The sequence below is a fragment of the Arachis ipaensis genome, chromosome B8 (genome assembly GCF_059453495.1).
Source record: "Arachis ipaensis isolate K30076 ecotype BB chromosome B8, ASM5945349v1, whole genome shotgun sequence".
Lineage (NCBI taxonomy): Eukaryota > Viridiplantae > Streptophyta > Magnoliopsida > Fabales > Fabaceae > Arachis > Arachis ipaensis.
The window spans coordinates 120,183,125-120,195,676 of record NC_142443.1 but is presented as its reverse complement, the minus strand read 5'-3'; the positions used below and the strand labels follow the sequence as shown (position 1 = coordinate 120,195,676).

The 12,552-nt window shown below is 38.2% G+C and overlaps 1 non-coding gene across 1 annotated transcript; it reads right to left on the bottom strand.

Annotated features, from left to right (window-relative positions):
* Positions 1 to 2,539: 2,539 nt before the first annotated feature.
* On the bottom strand, positions 2,540 to 2,643 carry LOC148549431 (small nucleolar RNA R71). Its single transcript, XR_015897907.1, has one exon. It is a non-coding gene; the product is annotated as a small nucleolar RNA R71 (small nucleolar RNA).
* Between the last annotated feature and the right edge of the window lie 9,909 nt (positions 2,644 to 12,552).

Genomic DNA, 12,552 nt, shown 5'->3' with positions numbered 1-12,552 from the left:
GCTGGTTAGTTACGCGGAGTTGTGAAGAAGTGTTGAGATCACGTTACGTGTATCAAGTTTTTGGCGCTGTTGTTGGGGAACAAACAATTCGCGTACCAAGTTTTTGGCGCCGTTGCCAGGATTGTTCGAGTTTGGACAACTGATGGTTCATCTTGTTGCTCAGATTAGGTAATTTTATTTTATTTTTAAGATTTTTATTTTCGAAAAATAATTCAAAAAAAAAATTTTCTTCAGAATTTTTAAGAATGAATTCTAGAGATTAATGAGATATGTTGAAGCCTGGCTGGCTGTTAAGCCATGTCTAATCTTTTGGACTGAGGCTTCCACTTATCATCGCAAGAGCCTTTGGATTCCCATCTAATTGGCTGTTGTATGTCTGATTTGTATGCTGAAGGTTGGCTGGCCATTTGGCCATGTCTAATCTTTTGGAACGAAGCTTTCAAATAAAGCTTGGCTGGCTATTTAGCCATGTCTAAATTTTTGGACCGAAACTTTAGACTAACATTGCATGAATCCTGGAATTCTTATTAAAAATTTTGAAATTTTTTATTTTCTTGTTCCAAAATAATTTTCGAAAAATTACAAAAAAAATTAATAAAATCATAAAAACAAAAAATTTTATGTTTCTTGTTTGAGTCTTGTGTCAAATTTTAAGTTTGGTGTCAATTGCATATTTTAATTTTTTCTCAAAAATTTTTGAAGAACACATGCATTGAGTTTCTTCATGATCTTCAAGTTGTTCTTGATGAATTTCTTTGTTTGATCTTTAAATTTTTTTTTTTGGTGTCTTTTCTTATTTTTCATATGCATTTTTTGAATTATTAGTGTCTATAGTTTAAAAATTTTTAAGTTTGGTGTCTTGCATGTCTTTCTTTTCTTAAAATTCTTTAAAATTATGTTCTTGATGTTCATCATGATCTTCAAAGTGTTCTTGGTATTCATCTTGACATTCAAAGTGTTCTTTCATGCATTATTAGTTTTGATCTTAATTTCTTGTGTTTTGCATCATTTTTATGTTTTTCTCTCTCCTCACTAAAAATTCAAAAATAAAAAAAATATCTTTCCCTTATTTCACTCATAAATTTCGATAATTTGAATTGATTTAGTCATAAAGTTTTAAAATTTAGTTGTTTCTTGTTAATCAAGTCAAAGTTTCAAATTAAAAATTCTATCTTTTTCAAATCCTTTTCAAAAATAAAATCTTTTTCAATTTTCTTCTCAATATTTTCGAAAATTTCATAATTGAATTTCAAAATCTTTTTCTTATTTTTATTTCATATTTTCAAAATTAATTGCTAACATTTAATATTTAGATTCAAAAAAATTTTTCAAGTTGTTACTTGCCTATTAAGAAAGGATCAATCTTTAAATTCTAGAATCATATCTTTTAGTTTCTTGTTAGTCAAGTAATCAACTTTAATTTTCAAAATCAAATCTTTTTAATTTCCTTTTCAAATCTTTCTTTAAATAAATTTCAATCATATCTTTTTCAAAATCAATTTCAAAGTCTTTTCTAACTTTTTATCTTTTCAAAATTGCTTTTCAAATCTTTTCAATTAACCACTTGACTTTTTGTTTATTTTACTATTTCTTATCTTTTTCAAAACCACCTAACTACTTCTCTCTCTCCAATTTTCGAAAATCACTAACCACTTTTTCAAAAATCTTTTTAATTAATTAATTTATTTAGTTTTCAAATTTTACTTTATTTCTTCTCTTAATTTTCGAATACTAACTAATAATTAAAATAAAAATAAAAATATTTTTCTTTTCTATTTAATTAAATTTGAATTCTCTCTCTCTCATCTCTTTCTATTTATTTATTTGTTTACTAACACTTCTCTTCTTCTTATAATTCGAACACTCTCTCCCTCTCTGTGTTCGAATTCTTCATCTTCTCTCTTCTTCATTCTACTCTTCTATTCTTCTACTCACATAAAGGAATCTCTATACTGTGACATAGAGGATTCCTATTCTTTTTTGTTCTCTTCTTTTTCATATGAGCAGGAGCAAGGATAAGAACATTCTTGTTGAAGCTGATCCGGAACCTGAAAGGACTCTAAAGAGAAAGCTAAGAGAAGCTAAGGCACAACACTTTGGAGAGGACCTGACAGAATTTTTCAAAAAAGAAGAAGAGATGGCCAAACCCAATAACAATGGTGGAGATGCAAGGAAGATGCTTGGTGACTTTATTGCACCCTCTTCTAACTTCTGTGGAAGGAGCATCTCAATTCCTGCAATTAGAGCAAACAACTTTGAGCTTAAACCTCAATTAGTTTCTCTGATGCAACAGAATTGCAAGTTTCATGGACTTCCATTGGAAGATCTTCATCAATTCTTAGCTGAATTCTTGCAAATTTGTGACACTGTTAAGACCAATGGGGTTAATCCTGAGGTCTACAGACTTATGCTTTTCCCCTTTGCTATAAGAAACAGAGCTAGAACATGGTTGGACTCACAACCTAAAGATAGCCTGAACTCTTGGGAAAAGCTGGTCATTGCTTTCTTGGCCAAATTCTTTCCACCTCAAAAGTTGAGCAAGCTTAGAGTGGAAGTCCAAACCTTCATACAGAAGGAAGGTGAATCCCTCTATGAAGCTTGGGAAAGATACAAGCAATTGATCAGAAGGTGTCCTTCTGACATGTTTTCAGAATGGAGCATCATATGTATATTCTATGATGGTCTGTCTTAATTGTCCAAGATGTCATTGGACCATTCTGCTGGAGGATCTCTTCATCTGAAGAAGACGCCTGCAGAAGCCCAGGAACTCATTGAAATGATTGCAAATAACCAGTTCATGTACACTTCTGAAAGGAATCCTGTGAATAATGGGACAACTCAGAAGAAAGGAATTCTTGAGATTGATACTCTGAATGCCATATTGGCTCAACAAAATATTGACTCAGTAATTCAATATGATTTCTCAGAGTCTGACTGAAATATAAGCTGCATCAGGCAGTACTAAAGAAGCCTCCCCTGAAGGAGAAGCTTATGATCCTGAGAATCCTGGAATGGAAGAGGTGGATTATATGGGAGAATCCTATGGAAACACCTATAATCCTTCATGGAGGAATCATCCTAATCTCTCATGGAAGAATCAACAGAAGCCTAACCAAAGCTTCAATAATAATAATGGTGGAAGAAACAGGTTTGGCAATAGCAAACCTTTTCCATCATCTTCTTAGCAACAGATAGAGAATTCTAAGCAGAGCTATTCTGACTTAGCAACTGTAGTCTCTGATCTATCTAAGACCACTCTCAGCTTCATGACTGAAGCAAGGTCCTCCATTAGAAATTTAGAGGCACAAGTGGGTCAGCTGAGTAAAAGAGTCACTGAAATTCCTCCTAGTACTCTCCCAAGCAATACAGAAGAAAATCCAAAAAGAGAATGCAAGGCCATAACTTTAACCAACATGGTCGAACCTGGAGAGGAAGAAAAGGCAGTGATTTCCAATGAGGAAGACCTCAAGGGACGTCCACTGGCCACTAAGGAGTTCCCTATTGAGGAACCAAAGGAATCTAAGGCTCATATAGAGACCATAGAGATTCCACTAAACTTACTGTTGCCATTCATGAGCTCTGATGAGTATTCTTCCTCTGAAGAGGATGAAGATATTATTGAAGAGCAAGTTGCTCAATATCTAAGAGCAATCATGAAGCTGAATGCCAAGCTATTTGGTAATGAGACTTGGGAGGATGAACCCCCATTGCTCATCAATGAACTAAATGATCTGGTTCAACTGAAATTACCTCAGAAGAAACAAAATCTTGGAAAGTTCTTAATACCTTGTACCATAAGCACCATGACCTTTGAGAAGGCTCTGTGTGACCTAGGGTCAGGGATAAACCTCATGCCCCTCTCTGTAATAGAGAAACTAGGGATCTTTGAGGTGCAAGCTGCAAGAATCTCACTAGAGATGGCAGACAATTCAAGGAAACAGGCTTATGGACTTGTAGAGGATGTCTTGGTGAAGGTTGAAGGCCTGTACATCCCTACTGATTTCATAATCCTAGACAGTGGGAAGGATGAGGATGAATCCATCATCCTAGGGAGACCCTTCCTAGCCACAGTAAGAGCTGTGATTGATGTGGACAGAGGAGAGCTATTCCTTCAATTGAATGAGGACTACCTTGTGTTTAAGGCTCAAGGATCTTCTTCTGTAACCATGGAGAGGAAGCATGAAAAGCTTCTCTCAATACAGAGTCAAACAGAGCCCCCACACTCAACTTCTAAGTTTGGTGTTGGGAGGCCATCATTAAGCTCTAAATCTCTGTGAAGCTCTCTAAGAGCTCACTGTCAAGCTATTGACATTAAAGAAGCACTTGTTGGGAGGCAACCCAATGCTATTTAATTATATTTATTTGTTTTTCATTGTTATTTTATGTTTTCTTTAGGTTGATGATCATGTGAAGTCACAAAAACAACTGAAAAATAAAAAAACAGAATGAAAAATATCATCAAAAATAGCACACCCTGGAGGACAAGCTTACTGGTATTTAAACGCCAGTAAGGATAGCAGAATGGGTGTTTAACGCCCAGCCTGGCAGCATTCTGGGCGTTAAACGCCAGAATGGGCAGCACTCTGGGCGTTTAATGCTAGAAAGGGTTGTCTGGCATCTGGTTGGCGTTAAACGCCAGAAATGGGCATCTGGATGGCGTTTAACGCCAGAAATGGGCAGCAGACTGGCGTTTAATGCCAGGAAAGGTAGCAGAGCTGGCGTTAAACGCCAGATTTGGCACACAATGGGCGTTAGAACACCAGAATGGTGCAAGGACTCAAATTCCTTGACACCTCAGGATCTGTGGGCTAGTGCACGAAATTGTGATTCACACTTTTCACAACTCCGCACAACTAACCAGCAAGTACACTGGGTCGTCCAAGTAATACCTTACGTGAGTAAGGGTCGATCCCACGGAGATTTTTGGCTTGAAGCAATCTATGGTTACCTTGTAAATCTTAGTCAGGAGATTAATTACGATTATCAGTTTGAATTGCGAAAAATAAAAGAGCATGAAGTAAATACTTGTTATGCAGTAATGGAGAATATGTTGGAGTTTTGGAGATGCTTTGTCTTCTGAATCTCTGCTTTCCCCCTATCTTCTTCTTCACGCACGCAAGGTTCCTCCTATGGCAAGCTGTGTGTTGGTGGATCACCGTTGTCAATGGCTACCATCCGTCTTCTCAGTGAAAATGGTCCAGGTGCGCTGTCACCGTCTGGCTAATCATCTGTCGGTTCTCACTCATGCTGGAATATGATCCGTTGGTCCTTTTGCATCTGTCACTACGCCCAACCTTTGTGAGTTTGAAGCTCGTCACAGTCATTCAATCGCTGAATCCTACTCGGAATACCATAGACAAGGTTTAGACTTTCTGGATTCTCAAGAATGCTGCCAATGGATTCTAGCTTATACCACGAAGATTCTGATTAAGGAATCCAAGAGATACTTATTCAATCTAATGTAAAACAGAGGTGGTTGTCATGCATGCGTTCATAGGTTGAGAATGGTGATGAGTGTCACAGATCATCACATTCATCATATTGAAGTGCGAATAAATATCTTAGATAGAAACAAGCGTGTTTGAATGGAAAATAGAAGTAATTGTATTAATTCATTGAGACACAGCAGAGCTCCTCACCCCCAACAATGGAGTTTAGAGACTCATGCCGTCAAGGAGTACAAAGTTCAGATCTAAAATGTCATGAGGTACAAAATAATCCTCTAAAAGTTGTTTAAATAGTAAGCTAGTAATCTAGGTTTGCAGAGAATGAGTAAACTATGATAGATAGTGCAAAAATCCACTTCTGGGGCCCACTTGGTGTGTGCTGGGGCTGAGAATTAAGCTTTACACGTGCTTAGGCTGTTTCTGGAGTTAAACGCCAGGTTGTAACCTGTTTTGGGCGTTTAACTCCAACTTGTAACCTGTTTCTAGCGTTTAACGCCAGATAGCAACATGGAACTGGCGTTGAACGCCAGTTTACGTCGTCTATCCTTGAGCAAAATATGGATTATTATATATTGCTGGAAAGTTATGGATGTCTACTTTCCAACGCAATTGGGAGCGCGCCAATTGGACTCATGTAGCTCCAGAAAATTCATTCCGAGTGCAGAGAGGTCAGAATCCAACAGCATCAGCAGTCCTTTTTCAGCCTGAATCAGATTTTTGCTCAGCTCCCTCAATTTCAGCCAGAAAATACCTGAAATTACAAAAAAATACACAAACTCATAGTAAAGTCCAGAAATATGAATTTTTCCTAGAAATTAATGAAAATATACTAAAAACTAACTAAAACATACTAAAAACTACATGAAATTAACCCCAAAAAGCGTATAAAATATCCGCTCATCACAACACCAAACTTAAATTGTTGCTTGTCCCCAAGCAACTAGACAAATAAAATAGAATACAAATAAGTCAAGAAGCAATAATATCTCAGAGTTTTTTGAGTGAAGCTCAGATTCTAATTAGATGAGTGGGACTAGTAGCTTTTTGCTTCTGAACAGTTTTGGCATCTCACTTTATCCATTGAAGCTCATAATGATTGGCATCTATAGGAACTTAGAATTTAGATAGTGTTATTGATTCTCCTAGTTCGGTATATTGATTACAGCTACTTTATGAGTCTTGGCCGTGGCCCTAAGCACTTTGTTTTCCAGTATTACCATCGGATACATAAATGCCACAGACACATAATTGGGTGAACTTTTTCAGATTGTGACTCAGCTTTGCTAAAGTCCCCAGTTAGAGGTGTCCAGGGTTCTTAAGCACACTCTTCTTTTTGCTTTGGACCTTGACTTTAACCGCTCAGTCTCAAGTTTTCACTTGACACCTTCACGCCACATGCACATGGTTAGGGACAGGTTGGTTTAGCCGCTTAGGCCAGGATTTGATTCCTTTAGGCCCTCCTATCCAATGATGCTCAAAGCCTTGGATCCTTTTTATTACCCTTGCCTTTTGGTTTTAAGGGCTATTGGCTTTTTCTGCTTGCTTTCTCTTTTTCTTTTTCTTTTTCTTTTATTTTTGCCATTTTTTTTCTGCAAGCTTTTGTATTCACTGCTTTTTCTTGCTTCAAGAATCATTTTTTTATTTTTCAGATTATCAAATAACATTTCTCCTTTTTTATCATTCTTTCAAGAGCCAACATATTTAACATTCATAAACATCAACTTTAGAAGACATATGCACTGTTCAAGCATTCATTCAGAAGACAAAAAGCATTGCCACCACATGTAAATAATTAGAATTTTTCTTATTAAAAACTCGAAAAATATTGCCTCCTTATTCTAAAGAAAATCTACTATTTTATTTATGTTTAATGATGATGAGAAAAATAAATTATAGCTTAATTGGAGATAAAATCAAAATATAGATACTAATTACTACTACTCATATATAACTTCTAAGGTAAAACTCAAATAAGAACAATTATCACAGAGTTAAGGCTAAGATTAGAACTCAACAACCTTGAGTTTGGGAGGTGGATGCCTCTTTAGTCTGTGGAGTGCTTGGCCCTTCAAGAGATAGTTTCTGACGCTTTAATTCCTTCAGTTCACGCCCTTGCTCTTCTTGTTCTCTAAGCAATTTGCAGAGCATGCTGTTTTGATTTTGCTGTTCTTCCTTCAGTTGATCCACAGCTTCTTGCAACTTGGTGACAGATGCTTCTAGGCACTCCCAGTATTCAATTTGAGGGATTTCTGGGAAGAACTCCTCTGCTTTTCTCTTGATGGGGTCATCCTACACTTGTTGTCCTTCCATAGACTTTTTGGTGATTGGTTGCTCAACTGAGATATACTTATCTACTCCCATCTTTATCCCAGCATCTTTACATAACAGAGAAACTAAGCTTGGATAGGCCAATTTGGCATCTTTGGAGTTCTTGTTTGCAATTTTGTAAAGCTCACAAGCAATCAGCTGATGAACTTCCACTTCTTTTTCCAGCATAATGCAATGAATCATCACTGCTCTTCTGATGGTGACTTCAGAGCGGTTGCTAGTGGGCAGTATAGAGCGCCCAATGAAGTCCAGCCAGCCTCTGGCGACTGGTTTGAGATCTCCTCTTTTGAGTTGGTTTGGAGAACCCTTTGTGTTGGTTGTCCATTTAGCTCCAGGGAGGCATATGTCCTCTAGAATTTTGTCCAGGCTCAGGTTTGATCTCATCATTCTCCTATTGAAGGAATCTGGGTCATCTTGCAGTTGAGGTAGCTTGAAGATCTCCCTTATTTTGTCAGGGTGGGTGTGAACAATCTTCCCTCTGACCAGAGTTCTATAGTCATAGAATGCGGTTCCAGCTATTCTCTGCCTGTCCGTCTGCCACAGATTAGCGTAGAATTCCTGAACCATGTTTCTTCCCACCTTTGTTTCAGGATTAGCTAGGACTTCCCAGCTCCTGTTTCGGATTTGCTCTTAGATCTCTGAATATTCATCTCCTTTCAGATCGAATTTAACTTCCGGGATCACTGATCTTAGACTCATTATTTTGTGAAAATGGTCTGAATATTCTTTGGTTATGAACTTCCCTTGATTCCAAAGTGGTTTTGGAATATTCTCTTTCTTACCTCTGGAGTCGGTTTGTTTTCCCTTAGGAGCCATGATCTCAGTGGGTATTGGTTTAGTGATCACGGATAAACACACCAAACTTAAAGGTTTGCTTGTCCTCAAGCAAAAGAAAGGAAAGGAAAGGGAAAGAGGGAGAGCCAAGCGCAACTTGTGGAGGAGAGGGGGAGAGGCCGAACCAATGTTTAAAGGGAAGGGGGTGGGTTTCGAAAATTATTTGAAAAAGATATGATAGAAAAAGTGATTTGGAAAAGATAAGTATGATAGGAAAAGATGTGATTTAAAATTGAAAAGATATGAAAGATATGAAAGATATTTGAAAAAGATAAATTTGGATTTTGAAAAAGATGATGTGAAGATTTGAAAAAGATATTGATGAGTTGAAAAGATTTTAGAAGGAAAAGAGATAGATTTGTTTTGAAAAGGATTTGAAAATAATTTAAAGAGGAAAAAGGGTTTATGAATTAAGATACATTTAATATTTTTTTGAAAAAGGATTTGAAAAATTAGGATTTGTAACATGTTTGTGCAAAAAATCATGAATTGAAACATAAAAAATGGAAAAAATTTGAATTGAAAACGAAATTGCCTACTCCCCACAATCCTGGCATTAAACGCCTAACTGCTGCATGTTTTGGGCGTTTAACGCCCAGTTGGTGCTTGGTTTGGGCGTTTAACTCCCAGCTGTTGCTTCTAGCTGGCGTTAAACGCCAGAAATCCCTTTGTCACTGGGCGTTTTTCTGAACGCCCAGGATGTTGTAAATCTGGCATTAAACGCCCAGAAGCTGCTTCTTTCTGGCGTTTAACGCCCAGATGGCTATCTTTACTGGCGTTAAACGCCCAGTAGATGCTCCTTTTGGGCGTTTAACGCCCAATTGTGCCTCTTACTGGCATTTTCTTGCCAGTGAGCTCCTTTTTCTTATTTTGTGCTCTGAATTCTTCTGTAACCCTGTGGACTTATCCAATTGATTCTTTACCTTGTTAATATTAAGCTCATATATTTCAAAAATAAATAAAATGAAGAATAAAATAAATAAAATAACAGAAAAAGTTTTGCTAATGGCTGGGTTACCTCCCAGCAAGCGCTTCTTTATTGTCTTTAGCTGGACCTTGCTGAGCTTTTAATCTAGCCTCAGCCTTGAGCATTCTTGCTCAACATTGCCTTCAAGATAGTGCTTGATTCTCTGTCCATTAACAATGAACTTCTTATCAGAATCAATGTCTTGAAGCTCCACATAACAATATGGTGATACACTTGTAATCACATATGGTCCCTTCCATCGGGATTTCAGTTTCCCGGGGAATAGCCTGAGCCTAGAGTTAAACAACAGAACCTTTTGTCCTGGTTTAAAGACTCTAGATGACAGCTTTTTGTCATGCCACCTTTTTTATTTCTCTTTATAAAGCTTGGCATTTTCGAAAGCAGTGAATCTGAATTCCTCTAGCTCATTCAGCTGGAGAAATCTTTTTTCTCCAGCTAATTTGGCATCAAAGTTTAGGAATCTGGTTGCCCAGTAGGCCTTATGTTCCATTTCCACGGGCAGATGACAGGCCTTACCATACACAAGCTGGTATGGATAGGTCCCTATAGGAGTCTTGAATGCTGTTCTGTAAGCCCACAGAGCATCATCCAAGCTTCTTGCCCAATCCTTTCTACGGGTACTTACAGTCCGTTCTAGGATTCTTTTTAGTTCTCTATTAGAAACTTCAGCTTGCCCATTTGTCTGTGGATGATATGGAGTCGCCACCTTGTGGCGAATCCCATACCGGACCATGGCAGAGTAAAGTTGTTTGTTGCAGAAGTGAGTGCCCCCATCACTAATTAGTACTCTAGGGACACCAAACCTGCTGAAGATATATTTCTGGAGGAACTTCAGCACTGTTTTAGTATCATTGGTGGGTGTGGCAACGGCCTCTACCCATTTTGATACATAGTCGACTGCCACCAAAATATAAGTGTTTGAGTATGATGGTGGGAAAGGTCCCATGAAGTCAATTTCCCATACATCAAACAACTCAATCTCCAAGATTCCCTGTTGAGGCATGGCGTAACCATGAGGTAGATTACCCACTCTTTGGCAGCTGTCACAGTTACGTACAAACTCTCGGAAATCCCTATAGAGTGTAGGCCAGTAGAAGCCACATTGAAGGACCTTGGTGGCTGTTCGCTCACCTTCGAAATGGCCTCCATATTGTGATCCATGCCAATTCCATAAGATCCTCTGTGCTTCTTCTCTAGGCACACACCTACGGATTATTCCGTCTGCACATCTCTTAAAGAGATAGGGTTCATCCCACAAGTAGTACTTTGCATCAGTAATTAATTTTTTCTTTTGTTGCCTGCTGTACTCCTTGGGTATGAACCTTGCAGCTTTATAGTTTGCAATGTTTGCAAACCATAGTGTTTCCTGAATGGCAAATAAATGCTCATCCGGAAAGGTCTCAGAGATCTTAATAGAGGGGGGAAACTCCCCTTCTGCTGGTTCTATCCGGAAAAGATGATCAGCCACTTGGTTCTCTGTCCCTTTTCTGTCTCTTATTTCTATATCAAACTCTTGCAGAAGCAACACCCATCTTATGAGCCTGGGTTTTGAATCCTGCTTTGTGAGTAGATATTTAAGAGCAGCATGGTCAGTGTACACAATCACTTTTGATCCTACTAAGTATGATCTAAACTTGTCAATGGCATAAACCACTGCAAGAAATTCTTTTTCTGTGGTTGTGTAATTTTTCTGGGCATCATTTAAAACACGGCTAGCATAATAAATGACATGTAGAAGCTTGTCATGCCTCTGCCCCAGTACTGCACCAATGGCGTGGTTACTAGCATCACACATTAGTTCAAATGGTAAAGTCCGGTCTGGTGCAGAAATAACTGGTGCTGTGACCAGCTTAGCTTTCAGAGTCTCAAACGCCTGTAGACACTCTGTGTCAAACACGAATGGCGTGTCAGCAGCTAGCAGATTGCTCAGGGGTTTTGCAATTTTTGAAAAATCCTTTATAAACCTCCTGTAGAATCCTGCATGCCCCAGAAAACTTCTGATTGCCTTAACATTAGCAGGTGGTGGTAATTTTTCAATTACTTTCACTTTAGCTTGATCCACCTCTATTCCCTTGTTTGAAATTTTATGCCCAAGGACAATTCCTTCTGTCACCATAAAGTGACATTTTTCCCAGTTTAAAACTAGGTTGGTCTCTTGGCATCTTTTCAGAACAAGTGCTAAATGGTCAAGGCATGAGATGAATGAGTCTCCAAATACTGAAAATTCATCCATGAAGACTTCCAGAAACTTCTCTACCATATCAGAGAAGATAGAGAACATGCACCTCTGAAAGGTTGCAGGTGCATTACACAGACCAAAAGGCATTCTTCTGTAAGCAAATACTCCAGAAGGATATGTGAATGCTATTTTCTCTTGGTCCTGAGGATCTACTGCAATTTGGTTGTAACCTGAATAGCCATTCAAAAAGCAGTAATATTCATGACCTGCTAGTCTCTCTAGCATCTGGTCTATGAATGGTAAAGAAAAATGATCCTTTCTGGTGGCTGTATTGAGCCTTCTGTAGTCAATACACATGTGCCGCCCTGTAACTGTTCTTGTAGGAACCAGTTTATTTTTTTCATTATGAACCACTGTCATGCCTCCCTTCTTGGGAACAACTTGAACAGGGCTCACCCAGGGGCTATCAGAAATAGGATAAATAATCCCATCCTTCAGTAATTTGGTGACCTCTTTCTGCACCACTTCCTTCATGGCTGGATTTAGCCGCCTCTGTAGTTGAACCACTGGCTTAGCATCATCCTCCAATAGGATTTTGTGCATGCATCTAGCTGGGCTTATGCCCTTAAGGTCACTTATGGACCACCCAAGAGCTGTCTTGTGTGTCCTTAGCACTTGAATTAGTGCTTCCTCTTCCAGTGGATTTAAAGCAGAGCTTATGATCATTGGAAAAGTGTCACCTTCTCCCAGAAATGCATATTTTAGGGATGGTGGTA